The sequence below is a fragment of the Heloderma suspectum genome, chromosome 16 (genome assembly GCF_057233095.1).
Source record: "Heloderma suspectum isolate Gila_16-S chromosome 16, 16-S_ref, whole genome shotgun sequence".
Classification (NCBI taxonomy): Eukaryota; Metazoa; Chordata; class Lepidosauria; order Squamata; family Helodermatidae; genus Heloderma; species Heloderma suspectum.
This window is the reverse complement of record NC_139473.1, coordinates 2887417-2902579: the sequence shown is the minus strand read 5'-3', so window position 1 is coordinate 2902579 and position 15163 is coordinate 2887417. Positions and strand designations below refer to the sequence as shown.

Below are 15163 nucleotides of genomic sequence, written 5' to 3'. Positions count from 1 at the left end.
AACAACAGAAACAGCTGGGTATTAGCTGGTCAAAGAAGTTAACCAATATCAAACCCCCTTGTCTGTAAAATACCTAGTCACATGCCAATCCTGAGCACACTTGTTACGTATTGTACCAAAGAACGCAGTGGGACTTAGTTAAGATTGAACATGCTTAGGATTATGCAGTAGCTGCTGGCCACCACTGAACACCTCTTGTCACCTACCTCCTTGCTAACCTAATGGAACCCGTATCTGTTGGCTTTTTCTTCACCTGGGACAGGTGAAGATAATGTACATTACCTATAATATAGTACGGTAAGTTGGCAAGCCCACTGCAACTTTGGGATAGGGACTGGCCCTGACAGCTGAGTCATGGATTTGAGCTGGGCCAGAATAACAGCTGGAGGAGACTTTGCTCCTGAAGAGAGGGAGGCAGCAGCAATGCTAGATACCGGCTGGGCCTTTTCTGTGGATTGCCCCAGCTGCCATAGGGGCTACAGTGTTCTGCCTCCGTGGGGATGTGCTGGGCTGTCATCAGGTCTCTGCCAGCACCTAGCAGCTATTTAACAGTTGAATTGCTAAGCCTGCTGTAAAAGTGGTGCCGGTAGGGCTGGACCCTGCAGCCAAAGTCCAGGGCTGCACAGCCCAGGGGCCCCTCAAATGACCATCTAGAGAGCAGAGGGCATAAGATCCCTCCTTGAGGGCATCGGGGCATAGAAAGGTAAGCAGAGCCCTGTTGGATAAGACCCAGGGTCCATCTAGTCCAGCTTTCTGTTCACACAGCGGCCAACCAGCTGCCCATGGGAAACTTACAAGCAGAACACGAGTGCAACAGCACCCTCCCGCCCATGTTCCGCAGCAACTGGTGTATGCAGGCACACTGCCTGGCAGGTAGCATATAGCCAGCGGGACTAGTAGCCATTGAGAGCCGCCTCCCCCATGAATTTGTCCAATCCCCTTTTAAAGCCATCCAAAGTAGCAGGGAGTTCCAGAGTTGAACTCTGTGCTGTGTAAAGGAATCCTTCCTTCTCTCTGTCCTGAATCTCCCACCATTCAGCTTCACAGGATGACCCCATTGGAATCTAATATTATCAGAGAGGGAGAAAAATATCTCCCTCTCCACACCATGCGTAATTTTGCACACCTCGATCATGTCTCCCCTTCCTTGCCCTTTTTTCCAAGCTAAACAATCCCAGCTGTTGTAACCTTTCCTCATACGGGAGCTGCTCCAGCTCCTCCATCATTTCAGTTGGCTTTTTCTGCACTTTTTCCAACTCTAAAATATCCTTTTTTAGGTACAGTGACCAGAACTGGACACAGTATTCCAAGTATTCTAATGGCAGTAGAAGCCAACTCCATTTTATTCCTGTAGCCATGATGTTGCTACAACTGAAGTGAGTTTAAAATGCAAAACTGTGCATGCTCAGACGTTTTTGTTTAAACTGGGGTAGACTAACAGCTTTTTCATTGCTGCTGTTTTAAAAGATCAGGACTGTAGAAGCAGTTTTAAAGTATGATATAGTGGTTGGAGGTGTGGGGGGGAAGAGACGTTTGTTGTGCACTTAACAACTGAAGCAATATCCATAGCCATCTAACAGCACCCCCCCCCCCCTTAAGATGGTTATGTCCAGGGTCTAAAATTATGTAGCTGCACCACTGTGCTCTAAAGCCACAAAGAGCATTTCAGTCATTACAAGCAGGGCTATGCTGTTAGCAGCAGGGTGCAGCACACAACTCTTTCAAAGCACGCTATGCTAGAAGAACACACTGGGAAACAAAACATCACAGACAGCAAGGGAGGCAATCCTGCTGACTCAGTACAGAATGGAGCTTCCTTATTTCCAATGAAGTCAAGCGCCTCAGATCTCTTCTTCACATTCTAACCCTTTCCTAACTGTATTTGGATCTGCAAATTTCTGTGTTTGCTGAAGAGATGTAATTACAAAGAACACTGTTTAATTTGTTGACAGGGCATTAGTGATCAAATATTCTTTTTCCCCCCTATCCAGATGACAGGACAATATGAAAAATATCTTCTTTATAATTTGGCAGCTAACATAGTTTTCCAATCCTGCCGTGACTCATAGTGAACACCCATTTTTCATACAAGTGAGAGAGCTTGTGTCACCAGCAATTCATAACGCTAAAAAAACTAAATGGAAAACTAGCAGTAGGTAATCTTTTTTAAAAATGGCATTGATGTCTAAGTGGGTTGAAGAAAGCTGACTCACCGTGACACAATTATCGCAAATTCGTATTGACCTCTTGACCAACACAGCCTCTTGACTATCAACTTGCTCTTGCAAAAGAGCAAATGTGGCATTTGCCTTGTTCCTCCTGCTGCTGACACTGAACTGAGCTGCCAACAAAGGTTCTCTAGGTTTTGAATTGCACTCCCCTGCAGATCTCAGGTTTGCTGCCTCCTTGGCTCCTTGAAGTGCCAAGCAAGTATTTGAACAAGTCTTTGGAATGACTGTATTGTTGTGCTGAATCCAGCACCACTCCCCCAATGCTTTGAAATATTCTTTATTTCTCTGGATGTGATAACAAAGACAACTTGTTTGGCCCCCTCAGAGGCAGCCCACAGATGCTGGACAAACAGGCCAGGGCTGTTGCTTCAGGCACTGCTTGTTGTGAGCTTCCCAAAGGCATCGTCTGGCTGTTGGTGGAGAAAGAATGTTGGACTAGGAGGACCTTTGATCTGATCCAGCAGAGTTCAAAAGCGTATCTTCAGCATGAGGTTCGCAACTAATTTAACGTTTTAGCTGCATTTCACTGACAGTTTGTGTAACATTTTCATGCACTGGCTAACACCAAACTACAGTTGATGGGTATAACTTTGTCTCTATACATAAAAGCCAGTTCCCAGTATTTGGTCACATTGCAGTGTGACCAAGAAACAGAACCCAGGGCATGCTTGATTCTCAGGGGATCCCACCAAGTTCTATGGAACAAAGTACTGGATGCAATCCGGTGTCTCCGTCCCTACCCACCCGAATGCACCCCATGCCTTTTGGATTAGGAGTGAGGAAGCATTCCTTGCCTCCTCCCCAGGGACCAGAGGCTGCGTCCAGTTTTGCCGGGGGGCTGGGTAGGTGGGGAGAACAGGACCAGATTTGAAAAACAGATTTGCCTTCCCCCTTGCCCTGCCTAAAGCCAAGGTATCAGTCATGGGTGGAAGGATGGGGAAGGGGAGTAGTAGCAGAACAGAGCTGAAGAAAGAGACTCTCCATCCACCCTCATCAAACTCGATGGGCCTATACACAGCAATGTAGGAAACCCCCTTGTTGTGTCAGACCTGTCTAAACCAGCCTTCCCCAACCTGGTACCCTCCCAATGTGCTGTACTGCAACACCCATCATTCCCAGCCAGCACAGCCATCCAGGGAGCTGGACTAAGGCTTCAGACAGGAGTCTTCTTTCCCAGCTTTATGTGGAGATGCCAGGGACTGATACATCCCCTCCATTTAGCCATCAGAGTCACTTCTAGATTGCTCTGCCTTATCCTCTCCCTTACAAGCCTCCCAAGAGGCCCAAACTGTACTCGAGATGATGTGAAGCCTTACAGCCTTTTTAAAGTATTTCCTCACTGGAGTTCTTTGTCCATCTCTGGAGGTCCTTCCAGCAAAACAAGAACTTGCATCCTAAGCAGTGATATGTCAATATCTTATTCTTTCAGTTTTGCTCCTGACACCTACTCCAGAGGAAGGACAGTGAGCCTCAAAATTTGCTCCCGCTATTTTTATGAATTAGTTGGCCCAGTAGAATGTATTGTCGCACTTGCTTTATGATTCTCATTCTGTGAGACCATTTGACCTAGGGTGCGATCTTATGCATGTTTAGACAGAAAAGAAGTACTACAACTCCCAGCTGGGAGCTGTACTTTCTTCTACCTAAACATGCATAGGATTGCACCCTTAGACATTTTAAATTCATGCTTCATTGTCCAAGATGCTGCGAAGGCCAATTTCACACATTGGAATTAAGCTATAGAATGTATTGTACCATTCAATTTTTTTTATTAAATTAACTGCCCATCAGGTTAAACTCTCAAGGCAATTTATAACAAAATTAAAGTCAGACAACAAAGAGCTTTATCTATGTATATTTTATACCACAGTTGAGGGAACCGTTTTGAACGTTTCCCCCTCATAAAAAGTTCCTGACAAATCGAAAGGGGTCTAGCATAGCCCACTCCCTATGCTATGCTAGTTTTCTTCTTGCATGAGGTCCTGTACAGGGGAACATTACAAAATGCAATCTCCACCTGCAGTCTGATGTGTTCTTTTAACAGCTCTTTGGGGTCCGGTTTATACATGCAGCTGACTGAGAATTCTCTAGAGTAGACCAGCCTTCCCCAAGCTGGTGCCCTCCAGATGCGTCGGACTACAACAGCCATAAGGGGTGTTGCAGTCCCCACACATCTGGAGGGCAACAGATTGAGGAAGGCTGGTGTGGACTGTACCACTTCAGGCTGCAGGTCGAGGAATGCCATTTTTCACTGCTCCCCTATCTAAAGAATAATAACGTCCAAGACCTGCTCAGCCGGACAATACATTACCAGCACTACACAAGAAGCCTGGATCAACCACCTTTGGGAGGATGCAGGTTGCCCTTTCTGTGACTGATTAAGAAGCACTGCTCACAGGCTTTGGAGGAAGACAGGCCATCTAGCCAGAGCCACTACGAAGCAAAAGTTTATCATGAGGAAAGGACCCCACCAAAATGTTGGAGAGAAGAGGGACAAGAAGAGAAGTTTTATATTCATATATAAATCTTTTCCCTGCATCAAAATATTTAAAATTCACAATAGTTTTCCCCAGACTTGCCCGTAAGCGGTAAGTGGCCTGGTGTCTGCAGATTATACAAACAATAAAAGTAATAAAGAGGCTTCAGTTTTGGTACACAACATCTCTAAAGGGGTCCACCTGCTGTTTGTTTGGCCAGCGTGCCAGGGAGCTTAAGGAAAATAGCGCCAGCACAAACACCGCTTCCAGTGCTTTATGGGTGACAATTTCCTGTTGCGCTGTGAGGATTGATAGATGGGAACTTCCTGTTCTTTTGTATTATTTCTACTTATCAACACGTCGTTTATTAAAGAACCTGACGAAGTCAGCAATCTGGTGCGGGATTTCTGTTTGCTCTCCATCATGGTATTCTTTGGAGGCACAAAGCTTGAAGTTCTAATATTTTCTGGAAGGGAAAACTCTCTTAACCCTGCCCTGAAACACCGGGAACTCTGCTGGACCTTAAAGGGAAAAGAGTTGAAACTCAATGAGAACTGCAGTTTGCTCCCTAGAATGCAAATGCTATAAAATCTTCCCAACCATCACTCTATTTTCTGCATTTTCATTTTCCCTCTTGGATTTCAAGCCATATTTTATGCCTCTGTTATACCTGGAACTGCTTTCTATTAGCTTCTCAAGCTGCCTTTCCCTTCTTGATGCAGAATATCTTTAAACAAAAATATTAATGCCAATAAGGTGTGAATAAAATTACTGACCAGTGGGTGTTGCATTCTCTAATCTCTTTGGGCATGCTTGCCTGCAGTATTCCAATTTCAATGGGAGACCTACAGCGGTCACACTTCTTACACTGATATTCTTGGGCATATTGAAGAGGGTCAAAATGAATATTTTAGACTCAACATAGCAGATAAAACAAATAATTTTAAATTATTTTTATTAGCGCTATCTTGCTAGTAATTCTGAAAAAACAACCCTATGCATGTTCTCTCAGAAGCACTGTGTTCAGTGGAGCTTTTACTCGCAGGTAAGTGTGTTCAGGATTGCAGTCTATGTACATTTGAGTAGGAAGCTGTATGTGACCAAGCTTAAGGGGCCTGCAACTTGCCCCTGGGCCACGATTCCAAGTCCTGGTTATGAAGAGAACATAACCATCTCTTATACGTTCTTTGAAGGAAAAGGGTACTATCTGGGGGAACTACCTTGGTATGCAAAAAGCTCCTGAGAGGAAGCCAACAGAAGTGTTAATGAGGATTATTAATTGATTTACAAATAGCAAAAGCAAAGCTGATCACAACTACTCCTACTGCCAAAGAAGTTCGATGTCTTAACTTAGGCCAGGGGTGGGAACCCTGTAGCTCTCCAGATGCTGTTGAACTTCCTCCCATCAGCCCCAGTCGGCATGACCAATGGTCAGGGATGATCGGAGTTGTAGTCCAGCAACATCTGGAGGGCCATACATCCCTCACCCCCTTCCTTAAGCCATGATTACCACTCCAATGTTTAACTTCTCAATGCTGCCTGATATGAATCAACACCAAAACCGACTACCTTCTCCAGGAATTCATACCAATGTCCTAGCTTTGCTACAGAACTTGAGAAGTATAAGAGAAAGACCACTCCTCAATGCATCCAAGCTGCAAGGAAAATCTTAATGAAATATGCATAGTTAACATTTTTTTTAAAGGCAGAAAAGTTTTCTATCTAATATATGATCACCGCAGCCAAGTCAGGTGTGCAGGTTCGCCAGCACGGACTTTATTAGAGTTCAGTTATAAATACACCATCTTCAGACATGCAAGGCGTAGTTTTTTGCTGATAAGGGAGCTGCCAGGAAATGAAACCCCTCCTAAACGCAGCTTCTTATCTTGAAAAGGCCTAAAATTATTACTGAACTAATAAAGTAATTTTTTTTTTTTAATGATCTCTTTTGGGGGGTTGGTGATAAAAACAGTTGCTAGATTTATTACTACTTTGTGGGCTGTGAAATAACATGGGTCGTTCTCTAGGATGCTTCCCCTGCACTTAGCACAACTATGCCTGATAGAAGGGCGTTAAGAAGCTGTCATCCTCCTATATGCACTCCCTTTGCAAATAGAAGAGCTTGTTAAACCCATCATCATCAATGGTCAACCACCTACCCCTTTTAAAACCAGAAATTTTATTTATTTATTGCATTTATATCCCGCCTTTTTTCCTCCAAGGAACCCAAGGAGGTGTACATAATCTTTTTATTTTATTTATTATTTAATTTATTAATCGCCCATCTGGCTGGTCACCCAGCCACTCTGGGCGATGTACAACATACAATAAAACAATAAAATTCTACAATAAAAACGTTTTCTAAAATACCCTAACCCACCCCAAATGCCTGCCTGAACAGCCACGTTTTTAATGCACGACGGAAGCTCATTAAAGAGGGGGCATGGCGGAGTTCCCTAGGGAGGGAGTTCCACAGAGTGGGGGCCACTACAGAAAAGGCCCTCTCCCTCGTCCCCACCAGTCTAGCTGTCCTGGCAGATAGGACAGAGAGAAAGCCATCCGAGGCTGATCTTGTTAAGTGGCCTGTCTGGTGCTGCTGGAGGCGCTCCTTAAGATAGGCTGGGCCGGAACCATATAGGGTTTTAAAGGTCAAAACCAACACCTTGAATTTGGCCCAGAAAACAACTGGTAACCAGTGCAACTCCTTCAGCACTGGAGTGATGTGATCTCTCCTGCGGCTGCCTTTAATCAGGTGAGCCGCCGCATTCTGTACCAGCTGCAGCTTCCGAACCGTCTTCAAGGGTAACCCCACGTAGAGCGCATTACAGTAGTCTAAACAAGAGGAGACCAGGGCATGTACTACAGATGGGAGCAGATGGTCGGGAGGGAAGGGGCGCAGCTGCCGTATCAGATGGAGTTGATACAGCGCTGTCCGGCTCACAGCTGACACTTGAGCCTCCATGGACAGCTGGGAGTCCAAAATGACCCCCAGGCTGCGGACCTGGTCTTTCAAGGGTAGCCGTACCCCATTCAACACCAGGTCAACATCCCCCAGCCTCCTCTTGTCTCCCACCAAAAGTACCTCGGTCTTGTCAGGGTTCAGCTTTAGCCTATTCCTCCCCATCCAGCCACTCACCGTCTCCAGACATTTGGACAGGGATTCTACAGCCAACCTTGGTGAAGATTTGAATGAGAGGTAGAGCTGCGTGTCATCCGCATATTGATGACACTGCACCCCAAACCTCCTGATGATAGCCCCCAGCGGCTTCACATAGATGTTAAATAGCATCGGGGAGAGGATGGAACCCTGTGGCACCCCACAAGTGAGCGGCCACGGGTCCGAAACCTCCTCTCCCAGTGCTACCCTCTGGTACCTGCCACAGAGGAAGGACCGGAACCACCGCAATACGGTGTCTCCAATGCCCAGCCCCTCCAGGCGGTCCAGGAGGATACCGTGGTCAACGGTATCAAAAGCTGCTGAGAGGTCGAGGAGAACAAGGAAGGAGCATTCATCCCTATCCAGAGCCCTCCTCATATCATCAACCAAGGCGACCAAGGCCGTTCCTGTCCCATGCCCAAGCCTGAAGCCCGACTGAAATGGGTCTAGATAATCAGTTTCTTCCAAGTGTGCCTTCAACTGCACCACCATCACCCGCTCAATCACCTTGCCCAAAAATGGCAGATTTGAGACTGGGCGAAAGTTGTTCAGAACTTGAGGATCCAAGGAGGGCTTCTTTAAGAGCGGTCTTATCACTGCCTCCTTGAGGGCTGATGGCTTCACTCCCTCCTCAAGGGAGGCGTTCACCACCGCCCGGATCCCCTCACCCAGTCTCTCTCTGCAGCCCATAACGAGCCACAATGGGCAAGGATCCAAGTAAGTAGGTGGTCGGCCTTACAGATGAAAGCACCTTGTCCACTTCATCAGGAGGAAGAAGCTGGAACCGATCCCACAAAACCGGTTTGCCACAGGCAGCCTCTTGCTCGCTAACTGTATCCACAGCGTGCAGAGTAACACACCTAATCTGATCAATTTTATCTGCAAAGTGCCTTGCCAAGGCCTCACAGGAGGACTTAGAATACTCCAGTGGTTCCTGAGCCACAGGACCAACCAGGCTCTGGACCACTTGGAACAGCCTCCTGGGACAGCACTCTGCAGACGCGATGGAGGCAGCATAATATTCCTTTTTTGCTGCCTTCACCGCCACGTGATAGGCTGAAGATACAGCTCTAGCCCGTGTCTGATCGTCTTTGGAGCGAGACTTCCTCCTCCTCTCCATTTTATCCTCATGAACTACAACCCTCTTGGGCTGAGAGTCTGTGACTAGCCCAGTCACCCAGTGAGCTTCCATGGCCGAGTGGGGACTAGAACCCAGATCTCCTGGCATCCAGTCCAGCACTCTCATCACTACAGCACAATGGCTCTGGTGTAACTTCATTAAAACAGTTATTATTCTTAAGTACTGCCTTGTTGTGGCGAAGGGGCTTGCGTAACTCAGTGAAGCCATAAGCTATGCCATGCAGGGCCACCCAAGACGGACAGGTCATGGCGGAGAGTTCTGACAAAATGTGGTCCACTGGAGAAGGAAATGGCAACCCACTCCAGTATTCTTGCCAAGAAAACCCCATGGAACATATCACAAGGCTAAAAGATATGACGCCGGAAGATGAGCCCCTCGGGTCGGAAGGTGTCCAATATACTACTGGGGAAGAGCAGAGGGTATTTCCAAGTAGCGCCAGAAAGAGTGAAGCGGCTGGGCCAAAGCCAAAAGGACACTCAGCTGTGGATGTGTCTGGTGGTGAAAAGAAAGTCCGATGCTGTAAAGAACAATATTGTTTAGGAACCTGGAATGTCAGATCAATGAATCAAAGTAAGCTGGAGGTGGTCAAACATGAGATGGCAAGATTGAACATTGACATCTTGGGAATCAGCGAACTAAAATGGACAAACATGAGTGAATTTAATTCAGGTGACCATTATATCTACTACTGTGGGCAAGAATCCCTTAGAAGAAATGGAGTAGCACTCACAGTCAATAAAAGGGTGGGAAAAGCAGTACCGGAATACAATCTCAAAACCGATAGAATGATCTCAGTACGAATCCAAGGCAAACCATTCAACATCACAGTAATTCAAGTCTATGCCCCAACCACTGAGGCTGAAGAAGCTGAGGTTGATCGGTTCTATGAAGACATACAACACCTTCTAGAACTAACACCAAAAAAAGAGGTCCTTTTCATCATAGGCGATTGGAATGCCAATGTAGGAAGTCAAGAAATAACTGGGATAATAGGCAAGCATGGCCTTGGTGTACAAAATGAAGCAGGACAAAGGCTAATAGAGCTTTGCCAAGAGAACACACTGATCATAGCAAACACTCTTTTCCAACAGCACAAGAGGCGACTCTACACATGGACATCACCAGATGGTCAATATCAAAATCAGATGGATTATGTACTTTGCAGCCAAAGATGGAGAAGCTCCATACAGTCAGTAAAAACAAGACCTTGAGCTGACTGTGGCTCAGATCATGAGCTGCTTCTTGCAGAATTTCGGCTTAAATTGAAGAACATAGGGAAAACCACTAAACCATTCAGGTATGACCTCAATCATATCCCTTATGAATATACAGTGCAGGTGAGGAATAGATTTAAGGGATTAGACCTGACAGACAGAGTGCCTGAGGAACTATGGACGGAGGTCTGTAACATTGTTCAGGAGGCAGCAACGAAATCCATCCCAAAGAAAAAGAAATGCAAGAAAGCAAAGTGGCTGTCTGATGAGGCTTTACAATTAGCTGAGAAAAGAAGGGAAGTGAAAAGCAAGGGAGAAAGGGGAAGAGATATCCAACTGAATGGAGAGTTCCAGAGAATAGCAAGGAGAGACAAGAAGGCCTTCTTAAATGAACAATGCAAAGAAATCAAGGAAAACAATAGAATGGGGAAGACTAGAGATCTCTTCAAGAAAATCAGAGATCTCAAGGGAACATTTTGTGCAAAGACAGGCATGATAAAGGACAAAGAAGGCAGGGACCTAACAGAAGCAGATGAGATTAAGAAGAGGTGGAAAGAATACGCAGAAGAACTATACAGAAAAGATCTTAATGTCCCTGATAGCCATGATAGTGCGGTCACTGAACTTGAGGCGGACATCCTCGAGAGTGAAGTCAAGTGGGCCTTAGGAAGCATTCTTAACAACAAAGCTAGCGAAGATGACAGTCTTCCAGCTGAGCTATTTAAAGTCCTAAAAGATGACGCTGTGAAAGTGCTGCACTCAATATGCCAACAAATTTGGAACACTCAACAGTGGCCACAAGACTGGAAAAGGTCAGTTTACATTCCAATTCCAAAGAAGGGCAACGCCAAAGAGTGTTCAAACTACCGTACAATTGCGCTCATTTCACATGCCAGCAAGGTGATGCTCAAAATCCTACAAGCTAGGCTTCAGCAGTATGTGAACCAAGAACGACCGGAAGTACAAGCTGGGTTTTGAAGAGGCAGAGAAACTAGAGATCAAATCGCCAACATTCGCTGGATCATGGAGAAAGCAAGAGTATTCCAGAAAAACGTCTATTTCTGCTTCATTTACTACGCTAAAGCCTTTGATTGTGTGGATCACAACGAACTGTGGCAAATTCTGAAAGAGATGGGAGTACCAGACCACCTTACCTGTCTCCTGAGAAACCTGTACAAGGGTCAAGAAGCAACAGTAAGAACCTGACATGGAACAACTGAGTGGTTCAAAATTGGGAAAGGAGTACGACAAGGCTGTATATTGTTGCCCTGCTTATTTAACTTATATGCAGAGTACATCATGAGAAATGCTGGGTTGGATGAATCACAGGTCGGAATTAAGATTGCTGGGAGAATTATCAACAACCTCAGATATGCAGACGATACCACCCTAATGGCAGAAAGTGAAGAGGATCTCAAGAGCCTCTTGTTGAGGGTGAAAGAGGAGAGTGCAAAAGATGGTTTGAAACTCAACATTAAAAAAACGAAGATCATGGCATCTGGCCCCATCACTTCCTGGCATATAGAAGGGGAAGAAATGGAAGCAGTGACAGATTTTACTTTCTTGGGCTCCAAGATCACCACAGACGGTGACTGTAGCCACGAAATTAAAAGACACTTGCTCCTTGGGAGGAAAGCTATGGCAAACCTAGACAGCATAGTAAGAAGCAGAGACATCACCTTGCCGACAAAGGTATAATCAAAGCTATGGTTTTCCCAGTAGTAATGTATGGCTGTGAGAGCTGGACTATAAGGAAGGCTGAGCGCCGAAGAACTGATGTCTTCGAACTGTGGTGCTGGAGAAGACTCTTACAAGTCCCCTGGACAAGGAGGTCAAATCAGTTCATCCTAAAGGAAATCAACTCTGACTGCTCATTGGAAGGACAGATACTGAAGCTGAAGCTGAAATATTTTGGCCACCTAATGCGAAGAGAAAACTCACTGGAAAAGACCCTGATGCTGGGAAAGACTGAAGGCAAAAGGAGAAGGGGACGGCAGAGGATGAGATGGCTAGATAGCATCACCGATGCAATGAATATGAACTTGAGCATGCTCCGGGAGAGAGCGGAGGACAGGAAGGCCTGGCGTGCTATGGTCCATGGGGTCACGAAGAGTCGGACACGACTGAACGAATGAACAACATTAGATTAAAATTAGTAAATAATTCCCTATTTTTTCATTAGTCAAAAAACGATCAGTCCAGGACCATACCCAAAATGGGGGGAGAAGACCTAAGAGGACACAGAGAGTAATGAAAATCTGTACAAAACATGGAAATCTATACAAAACAGCAAAACATTAGACATGCCCTCTATATGGTTTTGTAGCTTGGAATACTGCCTGTGCATTTTCCCATTTTTATCTCCATAAATAAAAGGGTGGGTGACTTCGCTTATCTGCAAATGAAAGGTGAAATGCAGAGGAGGTGCCTTGCGTAGCCCTGAGGAGTGTCCCACAGAGCTCGGAGACCCTCCCATGTGTGTAGCCTCAGCATGGGTTCTTTTCCTGTGACGTGAAGCTGCTTTATACAGACAGACCATGGTCCATCTAGCTCAAGACAGTCTATGCCGAGGGTGGGCAACTTCTGGCCCTCCAGATGTTGTTGCACTGCAACGCCCATCATGCCTCACCATTGGCTATGTTGGCTAGAGCTGATGAGGGTTGCAGGCCAACAGCTTCTGGAGAGCCACAAGGTGCACACTCCTGGTCTACGCTGACTGGCAGCGACGGCTCTCCAGCGTTTCAGGCACAGCATGTTTCCCAGCCCTATCTGGAGATGCTGGGGGGGGGGGGGCGAGGACATGGAACCTTTTGCATACAAAGCAGGGGCTCTACCACCATGGAGTTACAGCCCTTCCCCAAGGCTCTTCCAGGTCACACCTAAGGGTGCAATCTTATGCATGTTTAGACATTAAAAAAAGCCTACAACTCCCAGCATTCCCAAGCCAGCTATGGCTGCCTGGGTAATGCTGGCAGTTGTAGGGCTTTTTTCTGTCTAAAAGTGCATAGGATGGCACCCTTCATGTGACAAAGCAGACTGAGCCCAGCAACTGGCTTTTAATAGATATGATTCTAATGACTAGGCACCAACCCAAAGTTTATATTAAGGCAGCTATACGTTAAACATGTTTATAACAACTTTGATTGCCATGCATTCTCAAAGTCTTTCATACTGAGCCTTCTTCATATGTGAAAATTTATTTACAAATATTTAAGCAGGTCTTCCACACTGCTTGCAAATTGTTTTCTCACTCCTGAAGAATAACAGAAACCGATATTGTAATGGAGGTTCCAAGACGAACAGCACCCTGTACTGGGAAAAAAATGATCTATACTACAGACAGATTTGGAGCCAAACTTGAAGAACCACCTTCACTCATATCAGCCTACCCTCATTTAAAGAACAGCAACAGAGGCTGCTAGGGCTCAGAGCCTCTGTGGGCAGTTAGATGGGCAAGTACATGAGAGAGGTCCTTTTCCGCAGTGGCCCCACAACTCTGGAATGAGTTGCCAGGAGGGTCTGTCAAGCCCCATCATTGCAGGCTTTTAGGAAGCTCTTGAAAACCTATTTGTTTACTCTGGCCATCCCCTGATTGTGTCTGTGTTTTTATTGTTGTTTTTTAGACTGTTGTTTTTAAGAAATGATATCAGTCTATTTTATTGTTGTAAGCTGCCTTGGGAGGGCTCTTGCCCTGAGAGGTGGCCTAGAAATGATTTGCACATACATACAGGTGGATGGATTTTTTAAAAAAGTTTAATTATATGGCAGCCTTTCCCAAACTGGTGCCCTCCAAATGCATTGGGCTGCAACTCCCATTATTCTGGGAGTACACATCTGGAAGGCACCAGACATAGCCCACATCTCCAGAATGTACTGAGGACAGTATTTCTTGTACAGCCTGTAAATGAGCTGTTGTCAGGAGCGCCTTGGCGGCCTCTCTCAGTAGATTCCAATAGCCAACTCAAGACACAGACGAAAGGATTTCTTTTCAAAGCTTTAATCCTTTTACAACTTAATGACCCTTTCAGATGCTGATCACCAGGGACTAAAGCAAGGAACAGCAGAGTGGCCTAAGCTTCGAGTAGGCAGTTGATCCCCATTTGAAAGAGAGTCACTTGAAGACCCAGAACTTATGGGCTAGGGAGAGATCCTCCCTCTTTCCCTTGGATCCATGGGAGGCGGCCGTTGCTTGTGCGCCAAACGGGCGCTACGCCTCCTTTCCGCGCCCTCCATCACTCGTCGCTCTTTGCGTCTGCGTTGAGCGTCTAAGAAGCCCTCCTCCCGCACTCCCTCACTACTAGGGTCACTATCTATCTCAGGAATGCTGGCAGGAGGAATCTCTGCCAGGTGCTGAGCCTGTGAGGGATGAGCTGGCTCCTCTCCCACGGATTGCTGTTCCTCCTCAGAATCTGAACTGCTCTGAGGCTCTCTGGGCTCAGTTTCCACCCTGACAGCTGTATCTGCTATTTTCATGTCACTCAGCTGTAATATCTGTTTGGCAAAGAAGTTTTTAATCGGTACATGTATTATATAGTGCCAATTAAAAACCTCCTTGTACTGTACGTATAATGTATAGATACATATAGTTAGTGTGTGTGTGTGTGTATACATACACACACACACACACACACACTGTATAAACACACTGTAATTGGTGGTAATAATTTAGGCCATCTTTTTTTAAAGCATCAAACTTGTTTTGACTACTTTTTAGCCTTTATGTACTGAAGTTGGCAAAGTTCCAGATGGAAGACAATGTAACTCTTGCAATACTACATATATACAGTGGTCATGTTAAGAGCCACAGAGAAATCAGAAATACTGCTTTGTCATAAGGTAGGACTGAAAACTTAGAAAATGAAAAATATTTGCATGGTATTTGTTTGTAAAAAATTGACAGTAAGTATTTTCAATACTAGATGGTTAAGGTTTTTTATTCTGCT

At 45.6% G+C, this 15163-nt stretch overlaps 1 protein-coding gene across 10 annotated transcripts in view; it reads right to left on the bottom strand.

The window, feature by feature from the left end:
- The window catches only part of NSRP1 (nuclear speckle splicing regulatory protein 1), a 29692-nt gene that overhangs the window by 10810 nt on the left and 3719 nt on the right, over positions 1–15163 (bottom strand). The window lies entirely within an intron of this gene.